Source organism: Cherax quadricarinatus, unplaced genomic scaffold (genome assembly GCF_038502225.1).
Source record: "Cherax quadricarinatus isolate ZL_2023a unplaced genomic scaffold, ASM3850222v1 Contig242, whole genome shotgun sequence".
NCBI classification, from domain to species: domain Eukaryota; kingdom Metazoa; phylum Arthropoda; class Malacostraca; order Decapoda; family Parastacidae; genus Cherax; species Cherax quadricarinatus.
In genome coordinates, this window is record NW_027195268.1 from 67685 (window position 1) to 80908 (window position 13224).

Here is a 13224-nt window from a genome sequence, read left to right on the forward strand (position 1 = left end):
GAGCTTCCCCTTTCCGAGGGATGATGAACAAAGCACTTTTCCATTCCACAAGCCATGCAAGCCCAGATTTTTTTTTTTTAGTGGGTTTTCCACCCCCGACCCCCTTCCCCAGTGTGGGGCCTACCAAAACCTTCAAGGCGCTAAATTTGGCGTACAGGGTGGCATAAATCCCACGGTTTGGACCCCCAATGTGGGTTTTTGGTCCGGCCCAAACCCTGAAAGGTTAAACTTGTAAAAAAGGTTCCCCTGTATTTTTATCCCTAGGGGTCCTTTTAAAATTTTCGTGTGGGTGGGGGGGGGTGTTTGGGGTGGGGGGGGGGTTGGGTTAGGGTGGGCCTGGTTTGGGTCCATCTCCCCCACTCTAACCCCTTTCAATAAAACTACTCACTTCTCACCCCCACATTAAGACTACAAATATTTTGAGGTAATGAATGTACTTTTGTATGTATTTTTCTTTTTTGTTTTTTAACCCCTTTTTCAATTGCTAACAACCCCTTTTACCTTTTCGGCGTATAAATATGTCTCCACAGGCCCAAAGTTTCCCAACGTATATATACCAAAAATTTAGCGGCTTCAAATCAAGGGGGCTGTAGGGCCCCCCCTGAGAAGGGGAATTGGGGCCGGGGGTCAGGGGCACCACATAAAAAAAAACCCGCAGCACACATTGCGGGGAAAAAAAAAAAAGATGCTTTTTTAATTTTATTTATGATTTTTGGTGGGTTGCGTTTTCATGGTTTTGGGGATAAAAAGGAAACCATCTCAGAAATGAGATGATTTTCATTACTTTGATGATGAAAAAGATTTAAAAGGGGGCCAAAATAGCGGGAAAAGAAAAAATTTTTTCCAAAGTTCAGGAGTAAAAAATCCACCACCGTCCAATACACATCAACTGGGGGGTCTAATATTTTTCACTAGTGCACTGATATTATTTATCCATTTTTTCAATAATGCAGTAGTCTGATTTAAAAGTAAAATTTCCCTTTTTTTTTGTATGAATAAAAAAACAAAATAGAAAACTTTAATAATATATGAGGGGGCCCAGAGATTTTGACTAATGAACCCGAGCATATGTTATTTTAGTGCAACAAAAGTCTACCTTTTTTTATTCTGGACCCTATTTTGAAATTGGCATCTTTTTTGTTTTGAAATTGGTTTCCCAATTTTCCAAACCTTTGGGTAGTCCCAAAATTTGTAAAAAGGGGGGTTTCTTTTTACTCAGCTGATAGCGAAATGGGGTTCTAAAGAAATAACTATGAGTTTGGCCCAAATGGAACAATGGAATTGGCTGAAAATAGGGGTCCAAAATCGGCAAAATGTAGCATATGTCCCTTGAGACCGCTTTAAACCCGGACATAATTTCCCTGAGTTTTCAACCAAATTTTGAACTTTTGGGGGTCATTACCATCGGGAAAAGACTATCATTTCCCTAAAATTTTTTTTTTTTTTTCCAAAAAAATTGGGACATAGAATGACAGTTTCAGAAAGGGGCCCAAACAGTCAAAGGGGTTTAAAAAGTTAGTGTAAGCTTTTTATCTGACATTTATAAGTGGAAACAAAATGCCATGGGTTTCTTTGTAGTCAACAAACCAAAAAATTTTAATTACACATTGTAACCTTTACAAAAAAAACCTTTTATCTTTATCCTTCTCCTCCATTTTTGGGGTTCCCAAATTTAAATCTCCCAGTAGCAAGATATTTGGGGCAGGAGCTGGGAGATTTTCCAGAATAGTCAGTTTTTAAAACCTGCTCCTGGGAAATTTCTGGGGAAATTGCATCCCGGGGGGCTTGTTTCCCGCCCAAAGACAAGGTTTTGGTTTCAATCTTTACCGCCAAAACTTCAACCACACATTTTGGGGGTGCTTAGCAGTTTTTAAGCAAATGAAACGACACTGTGATGCAAAGGGCCCCCCCCTTTGTTGCCTGTTTAGTCTGTTGCATCTGGTAAGTTATAACCCCGGGTTCCAAAATTTCTTTTCAAAAAGATCCTTTTGTGTGCCACAACAGACCCCCCAGCCAGTACCTCTGGGGGGCCCGGGGTGGCCCCCACCAGACCCTCGGTCAAGGACACTGGGGGGGCCCGTGTCACCCCAGAGACAACTGGGGAAGCAGAAATTTTCATTTTCTGTATTTTAGTGAAGAGAGGAAAGTGATATAATGATGATGGGGTTTTATTTTTTGCCCATAGATGATTTTCGTTTTGGGGATTAAATCATTTTTTCTATGAAGCATGCCTTTTTTTTCACTGTCGCCCTTCTCCCGGCAGTGTGCCACATGTAGTCCCAAAAGGGGCATGGAAGAGCATGATCAAAAACCCACCACTGATAGTAATATACCGGGGAGAAAATGCTGGGGTGAAGGGGAAAAGGTGGGGGTGAAGCCCCGGGGCATGGGGTGGGCGGCAGGGCAAAGGACCGCTTGGGACCCCCCCAACCATTGCTGCCTCCCCTCCCATCCCCCCCTCCTGCCCCCCACACCCCATGCCACAGGTTCCCCCTGGGACCCCTCTGACCATGAATGGAACTGGGCAAAAAACATTCCAGCCATCCTTCCCGGGAAATTTTTATGCCAGTGGAAGTGGCATCCTCCCCAAAATGTCCCATCACGAATGAATTTCAGGTTAGACTTTTTTCTAATTATACTTTTGAGTTAATGAACCTGATTGTCCCCAGATAAACAATCCCCACTGCTATAAAAGGGTAACACAGATTTGCAGAATCATCACTGGCCCGGTGGAAAATTTCAACTGTGGCTTTTAAATTACTTATTCCTTTGGGACTGTCATGCCCCAAAGTATAAAGGGCCCTTTTTCCCGTATTTCCACAGATCCATAGACTACTTTTTCAGTACCCCCGTCTTCGGGGCCTCCTTTTCCCCAAAAAATTTTACTCTGTTACTTAAAAAAATTGTATTTCTCAGACAGGAAAGGGGCCCCAAAGGAAATGACCCTATACAAAAACTGGGAAGTGTTTATTTTTGGGAAACAGAAATTAGTGCCCATTTTTTTCCCTTTAAAAAACAAATTTTTGATGAGTCCGTTTTGGGTTCCCAAAGGGGGGACGTCATTCAAACAATATATATGGGCAAATGTGAACACTTTGGATAAAAAATTTTTATTTTGGCTGTCAGAGTGTTGGGTTTTTTTGGATGTCACTTTTCATCGGGAGAAACACCGAAAGTTTACAGGCAGATGTTTGGATTTCCTTTATATTTTTTGCAAGATAATGGGGGCCATACCCCAAAAAAGGTCCTTAATTTTTTACCCGACAACTGGTTTCAAGCCCCCCGCTTGGTGACCTCCCGCATGTCAAAAGCCATATCTGGGGAAAAAAGTGAAGGCCCCGAAAAACATTAAATTTTTCCGGAAGCAATTTGAAGGTTTTTGGAAAACAACCCTGCCACGACCAAAAAGGGACTGATGGGCATGACAAAACGGGCGGATTCCCATCCCCCCGAAACCAGATGATTCAGACATAGTGAACAAAAGACCCAAAGAACATATTGGGCCGGCCGGGCCCTTGAGTACCTTAAAATATGGCTGGTCGCGGGGACAAAGATAGGACGGATTTGGGATAGAAGGGCCAAAAGGTAACGAAAAAGGTTTTCCCCGTGGACATCGCATCCTCGTCTTCAACAAGTAAAAAAAGACTGGAAAACAAATCATTTGGGGGAAAATTCCCCCCGAATGTCATAGATCGGGAAATAAAAAATAAAACCCTACCCGCCCACCCCCACAATGCCTTCCCAAAAAAACCCTTCAAAATCCCCTTTTTTTAATAATTGCCCCTTTTTACCCCAGGGAAAAAAGGTTTGCCTTACAAATTCCCAATTGTTATTTTGGCCCTTTAATTTTTTCCATTTAAATTTTTTAAAGTTTTAAATTTCCCGGGGAAAAACCTGCTGGCTGGGTTGCATTTCTTGCATAATTTACCGTTTTTTTCTTTCCCTTTATTGTTTAAATTCAAGTTTTCCATGGGTTTCCCAAAGAATAAAAATGTTTCATTATTAAAAAAAACCCCACACAGTCAATTCCCTTAAAGGTAAATTGGTTTACCAATTGGGTTCCGACTCGTTCATGAAGCAGGAGAAATCCTTATTTTAGCTAATATCAACTAAAAACTTTTTCCTTCAAATTGATCTAATGACATAAAAAACAAAAAAATAAATAAAACATTTAAATACCCAGAAAAAATAATATTTGGCATAACACTGAGCAGTTCGCGTATGAAGAAAATACATGGTATTTTTTAAAGGGGATAAAGGGGGAATATATAATAAAATTAAAACCCAAATCCCAAAAAACCTCCATTGATAAACATCTGAGTTCCCAGTCAAACATTAAATTTAGTAAAAACCCTAGAAGATGATAACTGTGCGATGAAAAAAGATCCTTACACTCTGGGTGCTTAATATAAATTTTCCAAGCCAGGCCCAAAATTTGAATTCACAACACAATGAAACTTATGTTGCTCCAACAGTAACAAACCTACAAGAGTTACAGGTAGTTTTTCCCCTACTTGACCACATCTGAAACACCATATCCCTTTAAAATCAGGCAAAATTTAAAGATAATACCAGCCACTACCCATTTTCCTCATAACAATCTTGGTGATTCCCCCCAAGACATACTTCCCCTTTTCAGATCATAATGGGCAGCCTTTTAAAAACTTAAAAAGCAGTAAAAACTTTGATCACACTGACCCAGAAATCTACAGATTTTGCAAAAAAATTTTTCAAAAGCCCCAATACCCTTAAAAAAAAAACACTCCCCCAAACAAACTAAACAGATGACAGCAAAGAGCTGAACAGCCCCCTGGCTAACACCCCATTCTCAAATCCATAAATACAAAACACCAATATAAAAACAGTACGAATGGGCACATCCCAGAGACCAAAAAAACGTTATGCAACCCCAACCAGCCTGATAAGAAGGGCAAAAAAAATTTATTATGAACGATTACCCAACAAGGTAAAAAAAAAAGCCAAAACCCTTTCAAAAATTTGGGGAACAAAAAGAATCACAAATAGCAAAATAAATTCAAAACAATGCCCCCCCCCCCAAACAGAAACCAAAAGACAAAAGTTTCTACTTGAACAAAACCGAATAAAATAATGATATCCCCCAAAGACTATTTAGGGCAAACCCCCAACACACTGTTTAGTGACAACCCATCGGTCCCCTTTTTATAAACCCCTAAAAAAAAGGGCGGGAAAATTTAAATACCTTCCCCCCTTTAAAACAAAAATTCACAAGTGCTATCAATCATTGCAACACTCTTAACAAACCCATTGAATGCTCCCCCTTTCCCCCACAGTACTAAAATAGCAAGGGTCCCCCCACCCCAAAAGGAGGGCCAAAAATTAATAACTATAGGCCAAACCCAACTTACACCCTCTCTAAAAATCTTCAAAATTAATTAAAAAACAATCTACCCCTACCTTATCCCCAAAAAACCTCAACCCCCCAATTTGGATTACCCCAAAAAAAATACTAAGATTTTATAAAATGCTAGCATATAAAACCTGCAATAGAGAAAAAAGCCCCCGGGGGATCTTCATTGATTTTGTAAATTTTTGATACATTTGAATGACTTGTTCACTAAAAATTGCCCCTATGGTATAAAGGGGGCACTCCTAAACTCCCTTCAAGTCATACCTCAGCAAAGAAGAATTTTAGAAATAAACTCTTCCGCCCCAATTTAAGTTTGCCCCAAAGGGGGAAGTGTCCTTCCCCTTTTCTTTTCCCATACAAAAATAAACCAAATGCTTCACAATTACTAAAACCCACACTATTTAGATGAAATCCCCTTCTCTCCCCCGGCCCCATCACGCTAAATATGAAAAAACCAATTTACAGAAAATTCACCTGGATGAGGACTAACAAACTTACACAAACATTGCAAAACCTCTTCTTTCTTTTTTTAAACAGGCACAGATGCCCCTCTTAACATAATGAAAAATTCACCATCACAAAGCTAACAGAGGGAAAATTTTAGAACCCCCTTGAAAAAGAGTCAAATTTCATAAAATTAAACAAATTTCTAAAAAAATTTTCCCAAGACTGTGGATCCCATAAAAGATAGGTCTTTTCCCACAGTCACCCCTCCTGGCTATATCATCTTTATTTACCTTTAAATATGGAATTTGTGCAGGGGGCCAACAAAAATTAACCATCTCAGACCACTAATTACCCAAAAAGGCGGGTTAGAATAAAAAAATTCTCACTACAGGCAGCACACTCCCCCAAATTAAAACACAAAACCTATCACCATACAAAACATCCATACTTAACTGCCCTATTCATACATAGAACACTTAACTCTGATTTTAAACCCCCTCCCAAACATCTTTTCCCAATGAACAAAACCCGGACCATAACACAAGGCACAGATCACTTTTTGATTTTCCCTTTTCCATCTCACACTATAAAACTAAAGACAAAAAAGGCCCCCAAAATCTAAATTTTTCCCTTAAATAAAAAAGAAACACTACCTGTTTATAAATTCAAGTCTCTTCTCAAAGACCCTTACTCCCCCAAAACCAAATAAATACTGAATAACTGAACTATAAATTGTATATCTTAAATGTTTCTCACAATTATATCACATAAATGTTAAACCAAAAACCCAATCTAACTTTATTATTTTTAAATACATACCAAAGAATACCCATTCAACTGAATTACAAAATGTATGCAACCAAGACCTGTTTTTTTGTAATTCCAGGTTTTATAGTTATCTGTTTACAATAATTTTTATCACTGATTTATCATTGCTTAGTTAATCTTGTTAATTTGCCACCCAATGCTATGCATATAAGTGGCTTTGGCATGGTGCTATTACCTGTTTTTTTTGTCCCTCTTATTATGCTCAAGTTAAAAATAAAAAAATAAATAAAACAAAATCCTTCCTATCCCTGTTTTGGGCTTATATTGAAAAGGATATGACGGGGTAATTGATTTCCCCAAATACCATAAACCTGAAAAAAAAAGTTTTTTTCTCTTAAAATTTAACCATGGATTGCGTAAAAACCGGATAAAAAAAGAAGTAAAAGGGCTTATTTTTTACCTGGCTTTTAGCCATATGATTTTTTGGGGTTTACCCGGGGTGGCTAACCTCTGGGGTTTCCGAATTGTTTATTAACCCCAACACCCATCTTCGGAATACAGCGATGGGGGGCAGCAACAGCTGCTGGGGCAAAACAGCCCCATTGCGCCAGCGGGGCAGCAGCAGGATCAGTGCAAAAACAGCGCCGGGGTGCAGCAGCGGACTTGGTGCAGAAACGCTGTGGTGCAGCAACGCTGGCTGGCCCAGCAACGGAGGGGCGAAGCGCCCGTGGTAGAATAGTATTTCCCCCTTTTTTACCACATGGTTGGCATGGCCCTTTTCCCTGGCCTTTATTTTGGGTAACACAAAAAACGATGTGATAATGAAATGTTTATTGTATGTTTGGGATGACCGCAAGGGGCAAAAACCTCCCCCCACGGAACAAGTGGGGTGGCTCAGGCCCGGGTGGGCGTTTGGGGCAATCGCTTGAGCATTTTTTTACCCCAGAGGAAAATTTTTTAAAATGTTCCCGGTGGATTTAACATTTGTGATCCCGAAGGGGTCCCCGTACTTTTTTTCATGAAAGCAATCAAAAAGTTATCATTTCTGAATATATATTTCATTCTATCAAATGAGACCAAAAAAAAGAGAATATAAACCCTAAAAAAATACAAAAAATACCTGGCCAAACTGAAAAAAACTACTATTTTTGGTCATTTCCATTTTTGGTGTATTAAAAATCTTTTTCCCTCATCATTGCCCAAGTTGAATAAGATAACCCCAAAAAACAATGAGAAAAAAAAATAATATAATAATAATAATGACAATAATAATAATATCTTGTTTACTACACATACTTACAAGGTATACAGGTAGCTGACATCAGTGACATTACTTTTAAAAACCCTTGTTGGGGATATTTCAAGAAAATTAGGTCATGTCCCAGTAAACCCCCTGCAAAACCCCAGGGACCCTTTTTTGATGGGTCAAAACAAAAGGTGTAAATAAAAATCTAATTTTCAAACCCCGGGTGGGAATTAATATTTACCAAAAACTTAGGCTAACCGCCAGGTCTAAAAAAAGCCCTTGACTTCTTTGGGGATTGGGGCTCCGAATGCCCATGGGATAATCTTAGAAAAATAACTTTTTGTTTCAGGTTTTGGTAGACGGGATATCACAAATTTTTCCCCTCTATATTTTTTTTTAAAATTGCCCCAAAAAAGGGATAGGGGAATGGTTTTGTATTTATTTTTTTATTTTTTATTTTGAGCCCTACAGAGGGCAAAAAAAACAGGGATTTGGGGATGCCAAAACCCCTTATATATACAAGGGTGGGGTTAAAAATTTAAAAAGATTAACTAAAATGATGAAATCAGTGATAAACATTATTGAAAAAGATAACTATAAAGAAAAAATTTACAAAGACAGGTCATATGGTTAACATTTTGTAGATTCAGTTGAATGGGGATTCTGTTGGGAGTGTTTTTAAAAAAAAGTTTTGGGCTGTTTATTTATGTTTAAAAATTGTGGGAAAAAATTTAAAATATCAATTTATGGGGCCCGTTATTAGTATTTATTTGGGTTTTTGGGGGAGTAAGGATCTTGAGAAAACTTAATTTTTAAACAGGGAGTGTTTTTTTTATATTTGGTAAAAATTCCCGATTTTGGGCCTTTTTGTGCATTGAGGCATAGGGGAATGGGCATGAGGAACATCGAGTGATCTGTGCCTGTGTTATGGTCCCGTGTTCTGTTATTGGGGAGTGTTTGAGGAGGGAAATCAGAGTTAATGTTTAGTTGTAAAGGTGGTTAATATGGATGTTTTTGGGGAGTATTTAGTGTATTGAATATTGGTGGGGTGTCCTGTTGAGAATTTGTTATCATTCTAACTGGGCCCTTTTTTGGGAATTTGTGGTCTGAGATGGTTAATTGTTTTTTGAGCCCCATCAAATTCCATAGGTGAGATATAAAAAAGAGAGGATATAGGGGCCCGGAGGGCTGCTGTGGGGAAAATAGTCCCGTTTTTTTGATAGTATGCCTCAGTCTTGGAAATTTTTAGAAATTTGTTGTATATGTGTTGAATTTTACTCATTATCAAGGTGGGTTCCAAGAATTTTTTCCCCTTTAGCTTTTGGGAAGTGATCCATTTATCATTATGTTAAGAGGGACATCTGTAGCTCTGTTACCAAACTGTGAAGTAGGTTTGTCAATGTTTTTGGGAAGTTTGTTAGTTCTCACCAGGAATATTTTCAAAAAAAATTTTTGTATTGGTGGGATGCTGGTGAAGAAGCATGTAGTGTCATCTAAATAGTGTGGGTTTAAATTAAGCATTTGGTAGGGCATTTTGTGAGAAAAAAAGGGGCCGGACACTTCTGTGGAACCCTGTATTTTGTCTGGAAATTTCCCCTTTTACCATTTGGGTTTTGTGAGGGGTTTACTTGAGGTATTGGGGAGGTCTTATACCTAGTTGCAATTTAGGGAGAAGTCAGGGCAACCATAAAAATTTTAATAATGAAGTCCCCAGGTTTTTTCTTCAGGTTTTTATTTTACATTGTTTAGCATCATTATATTTTTTTTAGGGTAATCAAAAGGGGGTTGGGTTTTTTGGGGGGTAAAGGGAATTGGTGAATATTTTCAAGATTTTTTGGGGAATTTTTGTTGGGTTTTGGGCCCATAGTTATTTCCTCTGTTTTGGTTCTCCTTTTTGGGGTGGGGGACCCTTGCTATTTTAGTACTGTAGGAAGTTGGGATTTTAATGGATTTTTAAAATTTAATGATTTGTGACTTTTTAACTTTTTGATATGGGTGAAAGGATTTAAATCTCCCCTTTTTTTTTAGTGCGTTTATAATAAAAGACTTCTGGGTTGTCGGAGCTAGAAAAGTGTTTCGGAGTTCCCGGAGGGGATTTGGTATATCTGGCTTAGATTTTTTTGCGGTTTTTTCCTTGTGGAAAAAATCATTGAGTCTGTTTGCTGTTTCTGTTGGTGGAGTTGGGGTTTATCTGATTTTTTCAATTTTTTTCCCTTTTGTGATATCTTTTGTTCCCAGAATTTCTGATAGGGGGTTTCCCGGGCTTTTTTGTCACCCGTAAATTTGGGTAACGTTTCATAATACAATTTTTTTCCCTTTTATCAGGCTGGTTAGATTGGAAAAATTTTTTTTGGTCTGGTTTGGGGCCCCTTCTGTATGTTTTCATTTGGTGTTTTTTATTTTTGGATTTGAGAATGTGGGTGTTGCCCGGACTTTAGTCTCTTAGCTGTCATCTTTTAGTTTGTTTATTCAGTGCTTGTTTTAAGGCTATCTGATCTATGACATTCAGGGTGAATTCTGCATAATGATGTCGTTTTCCAGTCTTTGTTTTGTACTTGTTGAAGACAGAGCATGCGATGTCCACAAGGTGGAAAAACACTTTCGTTTACCACTTGTGACTCCTATGCACACAGTCAACGTACCCTATCATCATGTCACACTTGTTGACTAGTCGCATATTGTTCGTATACTCAATGGCAACAGCTGGTTTTACAATATGTTCATTGGTCTCCCTGTTCACTATGTCTGTATCATCTAGTTTCTGTGGATGGTTGACATCAACGTCACGTCCCGTTTGTCATGCCACATCAGTGCCACGATGTCATTGGCATGAATTGCTTGTGCTGCACCTTCAGCACTGCTTCCAGTAAACCTTGGAATGTTTTCTGTGTCTTCTCACTGTTCTACAGATATCGATGTTGTTGACATGCAGGAGGTCACCAAGCATAGGGCTTGTATACCAGTTGTCTGTGAAAAATGTATGACCTTTGTCAAGGTATGGCCCCATTATCTTGCGAATAATATCACCGGAAATGCCAAACATCTGCCTGTCATCATCGAGTGTGTTTCTCCCGATGTAAACAGTGACATCCAAAACAACAACACTCTGACAGTCACACATAACAAAAAGTTTTATACCAAAGTGTTCACATTTGCTCCATATATATTGTTTGAATGACAGTCGTCCCTTGAACAGAATCAAGGACTCATCAACAACAATGTTATTGAAGGGATAAAAGTAGGCACTGAATTTCTGCTTCATATACATAAACACTTCCCAGATTTTGTATAGAAGGTCATTTCCATTGGGCCTATTCCTGTCTGAGAAATACAATATTTTAAGTAACAGAGTGAATTTGTTGCAGGGAAGGAGGTCACAGAAGACAGGGGTACTGATAAAGTAGTCTATGGATCTGTGGACCAATACTGTGCTATATTGTGCTTATACATATGAGGCATGACAGTGCCAAGGAATAAGTACATTTCAGCCACAGTTGTAGCTTTCCACCTGCACAGCCGTGATGATTCTGCAACATCTGTGTTATCCTTTATATAGCAGTAGGGATTGTTTATCTGTGTGACAATCAGGTTCATTATAGGCTCGTCAAAGTATAATTAGAAAAAGTCTAACCTGTAGACTCATTCGTGATGGGACATTCTAGGAGGATGCCACTTCCACTGGCATCAAAATTCTGAAGGATGTGACTGGAATGTATTTTTGTCCAGTTCCATTCATGGTCAGATGGTGCAGGGTGGACCTGTGGCATGGGGTGTGGGGGAGCAGGAGGAGGGATGGGAGTGGAGGCAGCACATGGTTGAGGGGGTGCCAAGCGGTCCTTTGTCTGCCTGCCCACCGCGCCATGCAGCCCAGGCATCACCACCACCTCTTCCTTCATCCCAGCATATTTCTCCTTCATGATCAGTATTACTATCAGTGGCTGGGGTTTTTTGATCATGCTCTTCCATGACCCTTGGGGACTACATGTGGCACACTGCCTGAGCATAGGCGACAGTGCCTAAAGGTATGCTTCACTGGGGAATAATGTATTGTATATCACTATAACTTGACGAATCATCTATGGGCATAAAATCAATCTCATCATCACTTATATCACTTTCACTCTCTTCACTAAAATACAGAAAATGATAATTTCTGCTTGCCTAGTTGTCTCTGGGTAGTGACACTGGCCACCCCAGATGTGCTTGACCGAGGGTCTGGTGTGGCCACACTCGCCGCCCCAGAGGTACTGGCTGAGGGTCTGTTGTGGCACACATAAAGGATCATTTTGACAACGAAATGTGGAACCCAGGTTATAACTTATTCAAATGCAACAGACTAAACAGGCAACAAAGGGGGGTTGGCTTGTACATCACAGTGTCGCTCATTTGCTTAGAACTGCTAAGCACCTCAAATGATGTAGTTGAAGTTTTGGCGGTAAAGATTGAAAACCAAAACCTTGTCATTGCGGTTGTATACAAGCCTCCAGATGCAACTTCCCAGCAATTCCAGGAGCAGGTTTTGAAAACTGACTACTGTCTGGAAAATCTCCCAGCTCCTGCCCCAAATATCTTGCTACTGGGAGATTTCAACTTGAGACACCTAAAATGGAGGAGTAAGGATAAAGATGAAGGTTTATTTCTTTGTAAAGGTTACAATGTGTAATTAAAATTTTTGGTTTGCTGACTACAAAGAAAGCCATGGCATTTTGTTTCCACTTATAAATGTCAGATAATAAGCTTACACTAACATGTATTAACCCTTTGACTGTTTCAGGCCCCTTTCTGAAACTGTCATTCTGTCGCTCAATTTTTGGAAAAAAAAAAAAAATTTTCTTATGAAATGATAGAGTCTTTTCCCGATGGTAATGACACCAAAAGTTCGAAATTTGGTTGAAAACTCATGGAATTATGCTCCCGCGAAGTTAGCGGTCTCGGCGACATATGCGTATCGGCGATTTCGCCGACTTTGAGCCCTATTTTCAGCCAATTCCATTGTTCCAGTTGACCAAACTCATAGCTATTTCTTTAGAACTCCATTTTAGCTATCAGCTGAGTACAAGAAACCTCCCATTTACTAATTTGGACTACCCAATATGGTGGTCAGAAATTGGCAATTTGGCCAATTTCATGCAAACTAAAAAAGATGCCAATTTCAAAATAGGGTCCAGAATAAACAAGGTAGACATTTGTGGCACTAAAATAACATATGCTCTGTTCATTAGTCACATCTCTAGGCCCCTCGTATATTATTATTGCTTTCTATTTTGATTTTTTATTCATACAAAAAAATACAAAATTTACTGTTATGCAGACTACTGCATTATTGTAAAAATGGTATAAATAATATCAGTGCACTAGTGAAAGAATATTAGAC